The 14,625-nt window shown below is 44.7% G+C and overlaps 1 protein-coding gene across 1 annotated transcript in view; it reads right to left on the bottom strand.

Annotated features, from left to right (window-relative positions):
* SLC44A5 (solute carrier family 44 member 5) overlaps positions 1–14,625 on the bottom strand; it is a 793,737-nt gene that overhangs the window by 573,915 nt on the left and 205,197 nt on the right. The gene's annotated exons all lie outside the window — the stretch shown is intronic.

Here is a 14,625-nt window from a genome sequence, read left to right as displayed (position 1 = left end):
TAAAACTATTTAACTGATAGACGTACACTCCTACTTTGATGTCTAGCGTGTTTTAGCTATTTAAGCTGCCAAATATTACATAACAATACATCCAATGGTAAATACCAGCATTATACCACAAATGTATAACACTTGCTGTTATTTAAAGAAATATCATCCAGCTTTTTAATTTACCATGCTGTCCATCTGTTCAGCTGTTGGGCTATAATTCATGAAAGACAGCAAGGAGAGTCACTTAAAAGCAGCAACATTTTCTGTATTTATCCACTTTTAAAATTAAATGCAGACAGAAAACACATTGTTTTCTGTCCGTATTTATCTAGAAAAATCCGTAAAAACTGAAATCAGGGAGCCTTAATCATAACCAAATCTCCAGCACATAAAAGCATGACAACTGTGAACATACGTTTTTTAAGAAAGCTTATAACTGAAATGACTCATCATTTTCCAACTTAAGGACTGAACTTACCCACCTCAGACTTGAATGAACCTTTTATGTTAAGAGAAATAGATTTGATAAAATAATGGCCAATCTGTGTAAAGTTAGGGTTAACTGTTCTTATGGTTAGGAGACAACCTTGCCTAAGGGAGGAGTAGTAACCAGAGAATGGGAGAAAGGAGAGAGTCTGTGGGGACTATTAGTCAGATTTTTACTCAACCAAAACATCAAATAAAGCCAACGTGGATGATAGCTGAAAGCACTTAGATTTGCCGGCCATATCTCCCACGCAGAAACAAACGTTATAACCAATGCTTTTTAGTTACAAGTTCAAAGTAATCTAATACTACAAACTAAATCAGATGACTTTGATAGTGGGAGTATAAGGCATTTGCTAAGTTATTGGCATTCCCTTTGAGGAAGTTCTTCAACTCTTTCACCAAGAATGGAATAATCATAGCCATCATGACAAAAGGTGGTATGTTCCCTATTCCCAAACCACCTCAAGATCCTAAAAAATGTTGGACCTATTTATGAAATAGTAACCCAGGGCAGTGGAGCAAGTCACCTTACTGTGCTGCGTGACAGGGATAGGGCAGGAATGTGCTGTATTTAAGTCAATACGGAGCACTTCTGCCTTTTCCTCCCTGCTGGCGCCTTATTGGCAGCCTAGCGCCACTGCAGGCACCCTTGCACCATGGTGCATAGGTGTCTGCTTTGCATGCAGGATTGCTTTTGTGCAGGAAGGGGCACTTTCCTACACAAAAAAACAATTCTGTGAGGCATAACCCTCTATGCACCCATGCAACACCCATGGAACACATGTCCAGGGTGGAGTAAGGGAAAACAGCTATTTGCACTGAGTAGCCTTACTCCAGATTTATGGAGCCACTCTGCTTCACGTAAAGTGGTCATGTATGGCTTCATGAATTTGACTTAAGATTTCTGTCGCTCTTGCACCAAGTTGCGTGGTACAAGAGCAACACAAACCACTTTGTAAATAGGCCCCTGTGTTCTTACAGATCTATCACATTAATTCGCCTATTGAGAATGGCCCTGGCTAGGGTTCTTTAACTCGGTTTTTTGCTGTTCACCTTCCCAGTTTTCCACTGATCTAGATGCTAGCCCTAGTCCTGTGAGCATGTTCAACGCTGCAAATTAGTGGCAAAGCACTGTGCTTGTCATATACTTACTGGTGATTGGTGTATACATGATTGGCTGATTTGAGTTAGCTGTAAGTCCTTGTCTAGGTGTAAAACATATACCTGGGGCATGTACCGCGTATACACGTCCGTGGACCTGCAGCACTGGTTGTGCCATCCACAGAGAAAGCTCATCAATCGGGCCACATGTTTGCCCTTGTGGGGTCTGGGTGCACAGGTTACTGTTACTCGGCTGACAGTTAAAATGATACGTGCTAAGGGTCTGCATGTCTCTTGGTATATCAGACTTCTCCCAGGTAACAGAGTACGGTGTCAGGAAGAGGTAAGGCATGTGCATGTGTGAGTTACATGCAAGGGTTGTGAATTGCATGGGAGGTATGTTCGGTACAACGTGGCCTGCTTCTCGCGATGGATTAGCATGGGGGAATATAGAGATAGGCTATTGTGTGAGATTCTCTGCAAGCAGAATAGTAGCAGTACAGTGTTTGGTATTGATGAGTTCGTAATGGCAAATCCTCTCAGGTAGTGCGAGTGGCTTTGACATTACGTGTGAGGAAATATCACTTTGGGAAAGTGGGCAATTCAATACTCAGGGCTCTGTGTGGCTGTCGGCCTGTCTCCAATCCACATCTGGGTGCTGAGTGGATAGCTTCATCTGTGCATTCCTGATAGAAGGCCGTAAACTAGGGGCTCATGGGAAAATGCAACCTCTGATTCTGTGGGGGTTTTCTGGGACGGTTACGTGGGGAATTGGCACCTGCATTCCAAGGGGCAGGGTCTTGGCCCTACTAAAGATTAGGATCTAACCTCACAGAGTAGGATGGCAGACACAACAGAACTTAGAGAGGGCCTATGCATTTCAAGGATGGCTTTGAACTGATTGCATCTTCAATGGACATTGCAGATATAACTACTGGGGCTCTGGCCTCAGAAGTTAGAGATGCTTTTGGATTTGGAACCATACTACCCTGGTTCAATGCTGGGACATCGACACAGGATTCATTAGGGCAAGAGGGAATGCACCTGGATTATCCGCAGACTTGTGGTGGCCTGGAGCTTGTCGGGCTCCAGAAAGGGAACTATACTTGGTGGATTTTGCCTGAACATTGCTGGCCTGTAGCTAGTGCCTACTGTCGTGACCCAGGTCCCTAAGTACTCTCCAAGGGCCTGTTGGCTGGCCTCCTGTCCAAGACATCCCAGGGACAAAAAGAATCTTCCTGTTTCCACAATATCATCAGGACCACAGAGAGGTGCAGTGGAAATGGGTGGAAGTGATCGTCGGATGGGACAAGTACCGTTCTGACAGACACCATCATCACACTGTGCAGAGGAGTGTGCTCATAAAGATCAGCAGCCCACCTGAGGTGCCGGAACATGAGGAGTTTGAGGAGTGTGGAGGAAGCTTTCAGAGTCCAAATGACCCCTCCTTGCAACCCGGGGACCTGTGCTAGCTTGCACTCCGGAGCGTGTGGTGACCGAGGGGTGCTGGGGGACTTGAACTGGGAGCTGAGACTATCTTCAACCTTCAGATTGGGAGGAAGACAGTGCCTGACATTGTAGCCTTCATCCAAGGTCACTGGTTCCCTCTCTTTGGACATATGCCGCAAGGTACTTTGCTGTGGAGAACATTGTGACGGAGCCCAAGGGGTTTCGTTGTGCCTTGTGGGCACCTCCAGCTGGCTGTTGGCAGCTATGGCAGCTTGCACCTCCGCCTGAAGGGACACATTTCTCCAAACTTAGAAGCGCACCAACTTCCTGGGTCACAACCTTATGTCTACGGGATGGGGATAGCGATCCCGCACTTGTGCAGGTGTCGCCGGGTGCCTGGAGGTCTAATTCGGATGGATGAAACTAAGTAACTGTTTTTTTCCGTTTTAGGTGGTTTCATCAATCTCATCAAGGTGGTGCCAGCAGGGGCAATGTGTATCATTGGCTGGTGCAGTTGAGTAACTGAGGGGCTTGGCCATGAGGCGTAGTCAAAGACCTGTGATTTCTTGACCATGTTATGCAATATTGGGAATGTTGTGTTTGTTGATTACCTCTGAATAGGGTGTATATGGTTATGCTGTTCTTCTGCTAATGGGAAAGTTTGACAAGTGCATAAACCTGTGAAGTATATATTCAATGTGCAGATCGTTTTGATTTCAATGTAAATATCATGTTCATTTTGAGGTGTGTGTTTAATACAAAGACCAGTGTTTCATACATACGGTCTGGAGTCTTTTTGTAGCATAAACAGCGAGTTGAGAGGGTGGTGTTGTGCCAATCCTTTGACCCTGAGGATAAGCCTGACTGCTAAGTGCAACGCTACCCAAGAGTGAGCACAGTTTATCGGACATCTGTTTCGTACTCGCCCTATCTACGACTGGGGATTCTGACTGGCTTTGATGCGTCCCAGTTAGCCAGAAACCACTGGGTCTAACAACACCATACACCAAACTTCATACTAATGCCTTGAGCAGTAAGATACATTCCACTCTGCCATAGATAGTTGACCTGGACAATATGGCTTTGTATAGATAAATGCATTATTAATAAGGCTCCCTGTATATATATAGACAGAAAACCATTTGTTTTCTTGTCTGTATTTATTTTTAAATATGGATAAAAACAGAAATTGGGTGCCTTCTGAGTGATTCTAAATACACTTTCCCATTACTGCCAGGCCAATAACTGTGTGGATCGATAGGTAAGGGGGATAAAAAAGAAAGGAATTTTAGTAAAAAGGCTTAAACAGCAGTACATATGCACAAGGCTGATACTGAAATGTGCGTATTTTCATATAAGTTCATTGATTTATCTTCTGCTACAGTTCATATTACTGAAACATGGCTGGCATTCAAGCATGACTGCATACTTATTGGTTGAATATATGTGGAAATATGCCAGTTACAGCTTTATTTTTTTGCAAAACACATAATAAATATTGATAAATACAGAAAAAGTTGACAAAAAATAAATATGCATAAATACAGACCGAAATGTCAAAAAAATAAATACCATAAAACCGGGAGCCCTAGTTATAAACCGTTCTAATTGTATTCTATTGTATTAGAAAAGCCAATTCAAAAGAGATCTCAGCTGTTTTGTTATCTTTTAAGACTCAGTAGGCGCTTGTTCGCATGAAACTGGCATCTATGGAAAAAGCGATTTCAAAAGCTTATATTGGCCCAAACTATAGGATTTGGGTAAATAACATGGCTCCCTCAGCTAGAATTACCATAAAATATCTATCCTCATTGAAAGGTAGAATGGGCATTACTTACCCACTTACACAAATGTTCCGGTAGAATCTTTTTACCTTGAATGCGGCCTAGTGTAGTGGAACTGGTGCTCATGTAAAATGCTCAATACCTTAGGATCGAGTTTGTGCTATATAAAACTACAAAAAACTACCTGACGTCTCTTGGACCGCTGCGGAGGTGCAAACATAAAATAACAAACTATGAACTAATAACTCTACTAAAAGCCCTCAAGCTCTTCCTTGCCCTGATACAGAAACTGTGTCTCTACAGGGAGGCTCCAGACTGAAATCTTAATATTTTAAAATCAGAAGTACCAAACCTAATTCTGAGTACAACAGAAAGTGTAGGCTTCAGGACACTTGAGCTTTTTAATTATGTTCGGACACATCTTGTGTAATTCTGACTGCTTCAACTTGTTTGCATTTTCATTAGTGGATCTGAATATGGAGTCACATGTTTGTCTCTGGGTTTGGATGGACAGCAGCAATCAAAATGAACATTCTTCCATTGCTTCTTTGTATCTTTCAGCCCTTCCCATTTCTTATAGCCAGAAACAAGATTGATTGCTCAGTTACATACACACAGGGGCGTAACAAAGGCCAACGCAGCCCCCGCGGTGCGGGGGACCCCGAGTTCCAGGGGGCCCCTTCAACACTTTACTGTGGCCATACAGCTCCTGAGGAAGCCACTTCCAACTGAAATGCATTGCCATTTACGCCTGCCCCTGGAAAGCCAAGCCATAGCGTTGCTAGTTGAGCTACTATGTAATAACGTGCACCTAGCGTCAGCAGGCAACTTTTGATAGTCGTGGTACGTCACGTCCTCCTGGCGCCTGTGGCGCAGGAGGGCAGTGGTCAGGCAGCAAAGTTTCTGTGCGGCAAATGGTAGTTATGGTCGCACCGCCGCGGTCAAATTTATAATGAATCTACGTTGTGATACCCGACAATTGGGCTCTTGACCGAAGGTGGGTGTGACAGAGAGGTGAGGAGTCTGAAAGGCTTTCACCAGGGCAGAGCACTGCTCTAGCGGCATGTGGCGGGACGCATCCGAGAGCTTCGGCGCTGTACAAACCAAATATTTTGCGAAGCTCAAATGTGAGGTGAGTTTGGTCCGCAAACCTTTATGTAATGTAAGGTGTATTTGTATGTAGAGCGCTGGTCATGAGGGTATCCAGGCGCTGGTTCTTACAGGCTCATCCCAAATGCACAGAGTGGCGAAAACCCACAATGATTTACTTTTTATTGCTGTGTTATTTTCATCTAACGCAAACCCTTACATTGACTAAAAGAGAACAGCACAACATACCAATAAATCGGTATAAGTGTAATGACGTCAGTACAGATATCAATCAACATGCAGACATTTCTGTTCATTAGTGATTCACGCATGTGCATCCAATCCCACTGAAAATGGTGACGAAAGAGCGATTTGGAAACCTTCGAACAATGCCCCACACAAGACACGCAATGAGTGTGAGTTCATGAGGGGTACTCAGAGGGTGATGGGGTATCGCATCGGTGGAGGGGGCAGATTAGGGAGCACAACATTCTGAAAAGAACACAACATCCCAGGCGCTCCGTCACAAGGACTCCTACCCCAAGTGCACGCCAAGCATATGGAATGGTGAGTTGATGCACCCATGGAAACAGTAACGCCCTTCTCGACTCACGGGACCGTGGCAGCCACGATGGAGCCCAGAGCAGGAGAGCACACACCATTCACAGACTGTGCAGCTGGTGAGTACCCTTAAAATCATTGCCCGGATGGCGCCGCAGTAAGTGATTACTTATTCACTCGGGGATGGGTGGCGTTCACACTGCTATGCCGTGGTACAGAAAAGAAAGGTTTTTTTGAAGTTTACAAAGTGAACCTCAGCTAGACTTCATTAAAAATTATCCTCCACATCCCCTCGACGTAACAATCCTCGCGCAATAACCACTCCACGCATCAGTTAGCGTAAAAGGCCATTTATTAGGACAGGTATGACATTCACAAATAAACATAACATCATTAACTTAAACAATCCCCCCAACATCCTGCCTTTCACCCATCATCCACTCACGTGCTCCACCAGCCACTCCCAATGCACACCACGACCTCTTTGCATCTCATTCACTTCCCCCTTTCACTGTCCAACTCCTCCGTCATCTCCATCCATCGCACTCCCGTCTACCACTCCCCCCATCCTGCACCTGTAACCCCCTCCCTGGAAGGGTGATTCTGCCCGTCATGGACTCCCCACCCCTCCCAGTTCCCGCAAACACCCCCTACTATGCCATCCTGTCCTAAACTGGCATGTTGCCCAACGTGGCAACTTCAACAACAAACGCCCAGCGTCCCCTTTTTCAGCTGTGTAGGGTGGGTGGGCGGCCAAAACTAACTTCTCCCTGAGGCACCGGGGACAGGAAAAGGAAGTCATTCCCCTCCTGTCCCCCCTAAATAGCCTCCTAACCCCTCCCACCCCTAATCTAAACCCCTACCTAACTTCCTGCCTGTCCTACTCTCTCGCAAACACCACGGGGAAAAGACTGGTCTGCCGACCTGCTTTCCCCGGGCGCCGCATTGCGGAGTCAATTATTATCAGCATCTCTAATGCTGCCGTTGCAGGTCCTGACAGGCGGGAATTTCAAAGGTATCAGATGGGTGCCAAATGGAGCTTAATTGGTGAGAGCCCCTCTCTGCAGTCTTTTTGTTACATTTGCCCTGTGTCTGATCATTCTACACTCACTCAGGGTCACTTAGTTGATCGCCCATCTTTGGCTAGACTGTCCCACTGAGCGCCGCCGCAAGCAGCAAGGAGTTGCAGCGCAAGCACTTAAAGCTACTTGATTTTTACTGCTGCACGCCTTAACATTTATTTCAGCAGGGACGGCTCTCTCAATTTCCGTATATGCCAGGTATGTAAATGCGCTTGGTTGCTATAAAATTGGATTCATTCTGGGCTGCCTAGGATCTCATTTACTCTAGGAATTATTGTGCAGCAAGCAGCCACTCTCTACTTTAGCAGTGACATGATAGAGCACAATACTGTAGTGTAACAGCGTCGGTCGGGAGGGGGTCCCGTACTAATCGACTAGCGCCGCATGCAATTTACCTCATTATAGCGCCATGGGCGGCGCCCTGCGCCAAATAAAACAAGATCCCTCCAGCAGGGGGGCCGTCCTGCCCAGCTTTACAGTACGATCAGATTACAAGGGCACTAGTGCCCTCTAATTTCTAATGATGCTTTGCAGTAGTTTTGAAATCTTTTTCTCGTTGTTCATATGAATATGGCTGTAAATTCTGATATTTATATATTTCCCTCTTATTAATTGCTGTATTTTGCTCTTGAGATAGTGTCACTCATGGTCATTGAAATGTCACTACTAATCACACTGAAATTATGTCACACATAGCAATCTGAAACTTTGGCAGCTATGAGAGGAGGGCTCTCCATGACACAGTTCTACACATTCTACATATAAATATATCCGTTACCTTTCTTCTACTCAAAGTTCCATAAATTAAAGAAACAATGTTGTTTGTGATAAACGTCATCGAATGTAGACAGGATATCGAACGGGCAACCACTGCTCACGCCAGTCAGGCCTAAGGTCACCCGCGGAAGGCTGGAGCACGCGCCCAGACCTTGGGGATTGGGAAACAATGGGACTAGTCCCTCAGGACACATCACTGGAAAGTTAAACATGGTACTTGGAGGGAGTAAACGGACAATAACTTATGAATGATCTCATGGAAGGTAGGTAGACGAATCCACGACTTAGAGGTGAGCAATCCAACGAATTAGCAGTGAGAGCCAAACAGATCCGAGCCAAGGGTCTGGGTGGTTCTTAGAGCCCATGCAGGAGCCGAGCCGCGAACATATTTGCGATGTAAATCATACTTCTTGAACAAGTGAAGCTGTGACATTATAAATCACATGGAAACACTGTCTGAGGCGTACTTCTCAAAAGTGATAGTTTTTAACTTGAATTCATAACCATTTCTGCCTCTGCCCCTACCCTGGCAGTAGTGCTATTAATGAACTAAGAGGCAAGACAGTTTTCACGTTTTTGAAGGTGCTTTTCTATGCAATAGTGAAGAAAAAGCAGGTAAAAAGAAATATCTGCCTAATATCACACAATTGAATTACGGGGGAACACACAATGAATCCAAGTGTTCTAGTTCCACTTTGTACAAATCTTTCACTGAATGGGTATTTGTTTATCTCTCCTTTTGATCTCAAATGTTAAGGTTCTGTTTTCACCTCTTTGTCCATAAAGGTAGGGCGAGGGTGGCAGGCAGAAGGCACATGAAGGCTCGGCTCGTTATGGGCTCAAGGTTCCAACGGGACCTCGAGTTGAGCCAGATCCAGGCTTCAACTTTTAATGGCTCGCCCAACTCTATCTCAACTCAGCTCACTACATACCTCTGCAACACTTTAGTATTTCTTTTGAAGTAACATGCAGTTTCACACTGCATCAGGTATTACTGTTTCAGTTCTGAAAAGTACATTGCATATATTTCACCGACATAAATGATTCAATTTAAACACCATCACTTCGTTGTAGGAATAGCATATGTCGACAGAACCCTTGAAGGGCGACGTACAGACAAAATAACTTTCCATAATTCATAATCATGATAATGAAAACACATTGGAAAGAGAACAATGAAAGGGTACATTCCATTTTAAAGTATTCATTTACCAAGACTAACAAATCACAGGCCGAGTAACGTGCAACAGTAATGTAAGGATGGCTGCCAATTAAAAACAGAGACAAGAAAAGCAGTCAAGGTGATGTGTAAATGTTTTCATTTTAATGTTTTTAAGATTTAACTGTGTGCCGGAGCCTAGACGATTAAGAAATAAAGCAAAATACATACATCCCACCATCTATCTCTCTCTCAAGCTATCAATACCAGGGATACCAGTAACTCTGGGTGCAGAGAAGTTGGGGGGTTACAAGTGACACTTAAATGGTCCCTTAGAAACTTCACTGGTAGAATCAGACGGCTCAAGCTCAGGCTTGAGCTGAATGCTTATGGCAGTGAGTAAATACCTCAGTTCTCTGAAAAGCGTGCATTCAGCCAATATTTCTCAGCAAAGCTGTAAAACTGATCATGCACAAGCTTTCTAAGTGATGATTTAAATCCATGCATAAAATAGAATTTGAGTGACTCTACAAATGTGGCCATTCAGTCGACATTTCAAAATGACTGTGAAAACATCAGCATGTACTGATTACTACTGGGCGATGGTGCAAATCTGGGTATGCGGTTAAGATTACTGAGTGATGATGCAACTCTGAGCTCGCAATCAGGATTATTGAGGGATGTGCATATTCAAACAAATACTAATAACGAATGATGGGGCAAATCTTTTTATTCATAATGATGGTAATTCTGAACATAAAGTGGGAATACTTGGCACAATGGTGTCCTCCGTAATGCTTTCTGTGGCATAATGGAAGCAAATCTTAACATACTGTAAGTACTCTTGGTGCAATGGTGCCCACTGGGGCAATGGAGCTGCCACCTACAGTCATTGGTTAGCTGGAAATGTCATTCACAGTTTTGAACAGCCCAAAGGGCAGTCAATTGGTGGCTGGATTATCTGTCGCCATGATTGATGGCATGTCATCAGGTATGGGCAAGCTCCAGGAGGCGTAGAGCCTCTCCATCTGTACCATCACTGCCCAAACACATCAGAGGGGGTCCTTCCAACAGTGCCAGGGCTCCGTTGCCACCTTATATGGAGGTGACATGGCTCACTTATCACACCAATCGGGGAGCTACTTTTGAGGTGTACTGGACCCAAACAGTGCGCACTCCTTGCAGTATCTGGGATGTTCTTTCCAGGCTGTGCTTCTCCAGACTGCGGAGCAGGGTATGCAGGGCATTTCATTGGCACGGAAACTGCAAACAAACCTCAGATTCAGAGTTTTGACAGTCTTTGGCCAGACGCACATGGACCAATACCTGTTCCCTAGCCGAAAGTGAGAACCTAGCAATATGGTTTAACATAATCTATCATTTGACAGCCAGACAGCCAGCCTCGCGGAGAAATGTGTTGGCATCCTAAAAACATTTAACAAGATCAGGGGCCTTCTCAGTGTGAAGCCGCCAGGTAAACAGTAGTCCAGGCCCTGGCCATGTCCAGACTGGACTAATGTAATGTGTTATATATCGGAGCCACACAGGGAGGTTGAGAAAGCTAAAGAGGGTGCAGAATTGGGCAGCAAGTTTGCTGCTGAACATCACGAGACGCTCCTCCATGGGACCTGCCTGCTAAACTTCACTAGATCCCGCTAAGCAAGAGAGTGTCCTTTAAAGTCATCTTGAATTATAAAGTACCTTATTACCTATATTCTCTGGTGAAGCCTTATCGAGCCAGAAGAAGTCTTAAATCTGCACCATAATCCCATAATCCCTATCATGAAAAAAGCACCCATGGAAGGATGTTCCTTTAGTTTTCTGGCTTCCAAAATGTGGAACACCATGCCTCTGGATCTGAGACAGAAATGCTCAGGATTAGTCTTTTGTAAGAAACTTAAGACTTGGCTTTTTAAACAACTTTAGGGCGGGTAGACTGCATTTTACCTCCATAGTGGAGAATTAATTTCTAGCGCAGGAACACTGTATGGAGTAACCAGGCCCTTTATACATTTTGTATTATTATTATTTATTTATTTTACAAAAGAAGGTTAGTGCTTGTCATCCCAGGAAATAGATAAACCCTTGGAAGGTACAGTCGTTTATTTTAAATATAAATGAAACACGTGGAATATGTTACAATGTAAGGAAAAGTCAGCCTAATTATTGAAAATTGCATTTAAAGATTGCAGCAATAGAAGAAAGGATTGTGGGAATGTAGATGTGACGTAAAGGTTTGTGGGTATTTAAATATCCTGCTCAGCTACCTTCTCTTCAGAGATAGACTGGATCTTCATCCACTCTGAATCAGATGCTTCTGAGCAGGTAAAAGGGGACTCAGTGCAATACTTTTATTAGTAACTGTTGGACTTGGCCCTTTTTGCAGGGTCATCCCTGAGCGTTTTACCTTCCTCCTATATTTTTTCTGACCTGTTGTTGGCTATTTTATGACTCTGGGCACTTTACCACTGCTGATCAGTGCTAAAGTGCATATGTTCTCCCTACTGTAAATAGATGTATTAATTGGTGATTCCATGATTGACTATTTGGTTTACCTGTCAGACCCTAGTACAGTGCACTGAGTGGGCCCAGGGCGTGTAAATCCAAATGCTGCTAGTGGGCTTGCAGCACTGTTTGTGCCACCCACAGAAGCGGCCTTGTAAAATGAGTCTAAGGTCTGCCATTGCAGAGCCTGCATGCAGTCTGGTACTGTCATGCTGACTGGGCAAGTGCACCCACTTGCCAGTCCCTAAACCTTCCCTTTTCGTCATATTAGTCACCTTTATGGTAGGCCGAAGGGCAGGGAACATTGTAAGTATAAGGTAGGACAAGCCCTGATGTGTGTGGCATGTCCTAATAGTGAAATACAGCCATTTTCGTTTTTCACTATTGCAAGGCTACCTGTTCTCCATAGGCCAGAATGGGCTGCTAGGTTATTACATGTTTATAATCCTAGCAGACTCAGAGTACATGGTAGAAATTCGAGTTTAGTATGCCTGGACTCGGAATAATAAAATACATCTTTTAGTGAAGTTTATTTTAATATTCTGCGTTTGCAAATCCACTTTTAGCAAGTAGGTATTTACTTGCTTAACCATTTAAGCCTGCCTCTGCGAGGTTGTGTATTCCTTGTCTGGAGTTTGAGTGACAGGGCTGGGGGATTCCAGAGAGACAGAATGAGTCAGCCGAGTGGTGAATAGAGAGATCTGCATCTAGATGGGAGGGAGACAAGTGTTCAACTGCAGGGGTTGGTCCCTGAGTTAGGAAGCCAGGTACAGGGGTTACCTGACCTGGAGGGAGGGACATCTGGAATCAGTGTCCCTGCCAGTCTGTCTTCTTGGTGTACCACTCCAGGTGTGAGGGTACAGCCATCTGGAAGAGGGTGCAGTGGGAGGGAGTCCTCACCTCTGACTCCGGTGCAGCCTGAGGGTTTAGATCCTAGGTTGGAGAGCCAGGTACAGGTATTGTCTGACCTGGAGGAAGGGACAACTGTAAACAGTGTCCTGACCGGTTGTTCTTATAGGTGTACAACTCCAGTTGGGAGGGTGCCGTGCTCTGGAAGGGCTTGCAGAGGGAGGGAGTCCTCGCCTCTGACCCCGGTGCAGCCCGAGGGTCTAGACCCTGGGTTGGAAGGCCATGTTCCGACTCGCACAGAACCTTGATTTAAGCCTTTTTACAAGAACTCTTGAAATCTAATAGTACTGTGGATTATTTTTGTCATTTATTGGTCTTGTGGTAACTCTATATAAAATATACGTATTTTTGATATAAAACCTGGTGTGGTGTCCATTTGTAGTGTTGTCACTGGGTTACTGTATATGGTCACAAATGCTTAACTTACAACACCTCTGAAATAAAGCCTTGCTGCTCATGCCAAGCTACCAAGGGGTGAGCAGGGGTTATTTTAGGAAGTATATCCCTCTTACTCTGACTAGAGGAGAGGGTTCCTATTTGTCACAAGTACCTACCTGTGCCAACTAGAGACCCCCAATTCTAACAGTAACACAGATCAATGTTGACTGGGTGTGGAGTTGGAGAACTTTAGAGCAGTCTCAAGGGTTAGTGCTCAGCTCAGAGAGGAAACTAAGGCTGCAAGGGCTGAGGACACAGCATTGTCTGGGGAATAATGTGTGAAGGCTGCAGCTCCAGTGGCAGCTCCTGGCTGTGCCTTTGGTGATGGCATGTCTAATAACATGCACAATTGTGGTTAAGTGTTGTTTGCTTTGTTTAAGATGTGAATATTTTTGGGAGGTGCTTTACTTGATAATACCTGTTTGGTTACTGTGAACAATCTATTAGGCCCCCTCATGCTGCCTACTTAAGATGATCCTATTTTGTTTAACAATAAAGTACTGAAATAAGCCCAACCCGAGCAATGTAATGGCCCCAGGGCTAGAATAATACATTCTGAAAGTAACAACTCAACTAACCTGGCAGGATCTTTATGGTCAGGTGATGGAGTTTCAATGCACTGCTGACAAGCATTAACCAGGTTGTAAGTGTCTGACTGCTAAGGTAGCCAAGAACAAGAAAGAATCAAGGAAGGTCAGGTTGGATGTAACCGGTAGGAGTGCTTTCAGCTCATGGGCACTTTCCTTTGCGAGTACTTGGAACAAAAGAGAAAATACACAAAGGTTTGGGGTCCAAAATTGTAAAAGGGTAAACAATACTCAAGTTAAGAAGGCACCTCTCAAGCAAACATTTCTCAGATTTGTACTTGTAAACCTACAAAAGCAACCCTCTACATTCCCAGTTTTATAACATATGCCACATCACTTTAGTCATCTAAAATAGGGCACATAGCTATCATTAGAGCAGAAGGAACAGTGGCACCAGGATCCAGGGACATAAGGGTTACTGCACTCCAATTAGGGCTCTCTTTTACTATACAAATTAGCATTTTCTAGATAACTCTAGAACACGGAGTTCGGTTTTCTAGAAACCTAGGCAATAAGCAGTGGGGTAACAATAACCCCTGCAACCTCAACGGTGTGGGGGGGCAAGCTCCAGGGGGCCACTCCGGCACTGCGCACGGGTGGTGGACACCTGGCCTGCAAGCTCCTTACTTGGTCCAGAGAGTGGGGGGACCCACTCCATGTACTTTGCAGGGGGGGCCCCTCACGTTTGGTTACGCCACTGCATA

Source organism: Lissotriton helveticus, chromosome 1_2 (assembly GCF_964261635.1).
Source record: "Lissotriton helveticus chromosome 1_2, aLisHel1.1, whole genome shotgun sequence".
NCBI classification, from domain to species: Eukaryota; Metazoa; Chordata; class Amphibia; order Caudata; family Salamandridae; genus Lissotriton; species Lissotriton helveticus.
This window is presented reverse-complemented; position numbering and strand designations above follow the sequence as displayed.